The sequence below is a fragment of the Sinocyclocheilus grahami genome, unplaced genomic scaffold, assembly GCF_001515645.1.
Source record: "Sinocyclocheilus grahami isolate Dianchi unplaced genomic scaffold, SAMN03320097.WGS_v1.1 scaffold310.1, whole genome shotgun sequence".
Lineage (NCBI taxonomy): Eukaryota > Metazoa > Chordata > Actinopteri > Cypriniformes > Cyprinidae > Sinocyclocheilus > Sinocyclocheilus grahami.
In genome coordinates, this window is record NW_015505489.1 from 4,921 (window position 1) to 9,242 (window position 4,322).

The following is a 4,322-nucleotide window of genomic DNA, read 5'->3' on the forward strand; positions in this document are numbered from 1 at the left end:
TTGTCCAAATTTGCACTCATGTTTATGCTAATAACTTTTTTTTTTAGACATAAGGTCTAGAAAAAAAATTATAATTTTTCCTCTGATTCCTTGGCTCATGCCGAGTTGAATGGACACCAAAATGTAAAATTCTACTAGTCAAGATTTTTCACAATTTGTAATAGATCAAAACCTATATTCTCGAATTTGTCCTAGATGGATTGTTTGTCTGATTTTCACTAAAATGGTCTCAGATCATCTTCAGACCATGCTGGCAAAAAGTTATCAAAAGCTGTTTGATACCCCCATCCGTTCTCAAAAACCGTGTAAACGAATTAGATGAAAAGCTCAGCAACTCGGAAATGGGGCTATATCTCTCCAACGCTTTGTCATATCAAGACCTAACCTGGTGTGTCTTATGATAATCATGACCTGAGGTTACTTGCACAGTTTCACCCTCAGCGCCACCTAGTGGTCTGGAAGTATGAAAAATGGTAATTTCTATTTAGATTCAGAACAGCATGCCGAGTCGAAAGATACCCAATTTTCCTATTTTTGGGTGTCGGCCATTTTGAATTTAGTTTCAAAATGTAACATTTTATGAACGTATTGACGTATTGCTGCAAAACTCGAAGTGTCTTCAGCACCATGCCCTGAAGGTACTCAAAGTTTGATGTCAGCTTGTGGTCAAAAATTATAATGAAATTTCAAAAAATTCGAATAGCTTTCGAAGATTTGTCTATTGTCATGTGACTGGTCTTGATAGGTTCCTTGGATCATACCGAGAACATTTATACCAATTATGCCATAATCGGCCAAACTTCCTGTCATAAACCAGGAAATCATATTACTAGTGATTTATATTTATGATTTTCAGCCATTTTTACTTTAATTGGCTTTAATTACTCGTTGCAGTTGGTCTGATGCTCCATGCCATGCTTCGCTCCTCATTTTGCCTGTGTTTTGCTTGGCCCCTTAATTGCTGCTTGCAGCTATATTTATTATTATTAACTGTAAAGAACCATTGTTTGCTTTATTGTTTTTTAAATTGCCTCAAATCCTTTTACAAGATGTTTGATTACAATAAAAGTAACTGTGTAAAACCAGTGGCATTCTAGTTAGGAGAATGCTCATGCTTTGAACAACGTGCAGTACAGTGACTCATTAATCCATTTAATTCCTTTGTGTGTGTGTGTGTGTGTGTGTCTGCAGGTTACAGAAGAGACGAGTCGTATCTTGCAGACATTAGGCTACATGTGCACATGCAGAGGAATTATAAATGTAAAAGGGAAAGGAGAGCTCAAAACATACTTCGTCCATACTGAGATGAGCCGGTCTTTATCCCAGGGGAATGTAATGCCATGAATCATAGCAACACATGTGCAATGAACTGCAAACATCCACAAATGGGAATAAAAGAGACATTTGTAAATAACTGTGCCTAGTTTAGATGCACGGAGTATTGGATGTATTGAAAGTGATACCATTTCTACTGTATCTCATAGGCAGGGTTTGTGCACACAGGGTACTACTGTAATTATGGTAGCAATTATTTTGTATGAAAATCAAATACAACAAAAAGTGTTTTGATGTTTTAATGCCATTGCTTTACTTTTTTTCTTTTTTAAAAACTTCATTAAATGTTATATGTAATTGTCTTTCTGAGGACATCTTTATTTTTAAGACATTGAGTTTTTGATATACTGTAGTTACATATTACAGGAATAAGCTAGAACTTAGACGTTTCTGTGTTGTGTCACTAACATGCTGTGCATGATGTGTCACATATTTACAACATATAGGGCATATAGATGTAGCTTTGGAAAGTAGGGACATATCCCTATGTGAGTTGTGAATGCAATATAGTATTCTATATCAGTGTCTGTTTCATCTTTTCATTCATAAAGAAAATACTTTTATTCCCCCTTCACACATTTAACTAACATAAGGTGTACAAAGTTGTTCTTTGCAACCTCTGTGCACTTTCTTTGATCAGTGGACCACTGCCATCAAGTCTTGAGTGGTGTTTGTATATTTTCTCTGTTTTATTATTGTCACAAGTGGACAAAAAATCAGCTAAAACAGCAGTAAAAAAGTATTTTTTTCTAAACTTTATATTTATCCGTTAATGTATTGTTCAGTTGTAGTTGGCCAAATGAAAGGGGTCTTCACTCTGTAAAGCCTGACATATGAAATAATAGTAGGAAGAGTTTATTAAATCTTTAGACAAAATCTTAGTTACATGATCAGATCTCTGTAGTTTTTTATTGTGGGGGCAAAACGTATTACACAATGCAATACAATGATGATTGAGAGTCGAACAAGCCAAATAAATGATCCTCAAAAGCCTGATGTATCATATTTGATACATTTTAATGTGATTTTTATTTTATTTGATGTACAGATAATCAATTAATCTAAGTTGCTTCTGTCCAGTGTGTTCATCTTGAAATATTACTAAAAATATTATAAATTATTATGAATAATATACTAAATAATATACTATACAAATGTTATTGTCCTCATTTGTAAGTTGCTTTGGATAAAAGCGTCTGTTAAATGACTAAATGTAAATGTAAATTACTAACAACATATGTTATTTTTTTACATTTAAAAATCACAGCAAAAGGTTTCACAGCAAAAAAGACGTGTACCACACCCGAAAGGAAGTTTTTAGAATTATACTAAAAGGCCTTTTACTTTAAAAATGTAAACACTATTAGAGGGCATGTAGATTGTGTACAACAGGTTTTTCAGCCAAGGTTTGATCATGTAGAAAATTTAGAGATATATGCGTATCAAATATGATACAGTAGGCTTTAATAGAGTTAGGGTGGCTGTGTGTCTCTGGTTCTAAACTGTGCACAATTTAAGTTAGAAGTTAGTCACTAGGGGCCTCCTTTATAAAATGTTGCGTATAAACCTTCCTAAATTTGTTCTAAGATCATTTCTCAAAAGTGTGTAAGTGCGATTCAGAAAAAACGAAGGTGCGCACAAAAACAGTAGCCTACGCCTCTCTTCCAGATGTGACATTTATAAATCGCAAATGATCTTGAAATTGTGCGCAGATGACTGGTGTCAGATCTCCGCCTTGTAAACGCCCCCTAATTAATGTCATTACCATACCAAATGACGAGCACAAAGAAAAAAGAAAATCTTTACTGAGTCTGAAATTAAGGGTCCCGCTGGCGGAGGTAGAGGTTCGTGCGGGGACGCTTTTTATTTAATAATGTGTAATTATTCTGTGGACAAACAATGTGTGTGTGGTTATATTTTTTTTCTATTGACTATTATCAAAATTACTACTTCTAGAAACAACAGAAATAATAATAATAATAATAGTAGTAGCAGTAGTGGTAGTAGTCAGTGGCGGCTCGTGGGTTTTAAAATAGAGGAGGCACATTGGTCTGGGATCCCTGCCGATTATTATTATTATTATGTGCTTAACCACTTTAAAATGGCTTTTTGGTTGCTTTTAGTCAGAAAACGTAAAGAAAACGACATACATACAGCAAGATAATACAATTTCACTTACCTGGCCAATCACTTGAAGCAAACATCCATCCCGTCTTAAAAGTCTGTGTTAAAAAAGAGCTGCCTATTGCGCCATTTAATTAAGCCGACTGCTGTAGCCTATATCCAGCTTAGGCTGTTTTCCCTTTTTTTTTATTTGTTTGAATGACAGTTTGGTAAATCTGTTGGCGATCAAATATTCAATATCGCTACTCATCATAAGTACTTGGTACATTATCAGCGCAGCGGGAGACGTTCAAACTAAATCTTATAAAACGTGAGCCATCCTACTTTTAAAATAACTTGCTATGACAACAAATAAAAAGTTTATTATCAGGAAATTCTTGCAAAACTTTTTATACAAATATAACTGATGTAAATGACAAAAACAAAGTTTAAGGCTGATGTCTCTATTCATTTTCACAGAAGCAAAGCAGCAGATGTTATAAATAAAAACAGTTAACAATGTTATTGAATAGAATATATTAAAACCGTTTTTGCACGACATAGGCATATTCTTATAGCCTAGGCTACACATACAAAACAGTCGGAGAAGCGTTTATGCATTTTTTTTCTATTTTAAGCATTAGTAGTAAATCAATACTTCGCAAGTTCTCTTGTAAAATAAAATAATAATAAAAAACAACAACATGGAATAAACTGTGTACAGAACGCGAGTAAAGAACTCTCAACATTAGGCTACTAAAAAGGTCAGTTTAATCTCGCAAAAACTCCTGTTAATAAAAAATCTGACTACACTGCACAATTAATCTCTTACACTGCATCTTTGTTGTTTATGATGAATTTGGTGCTTGCACGTACACCGCTTT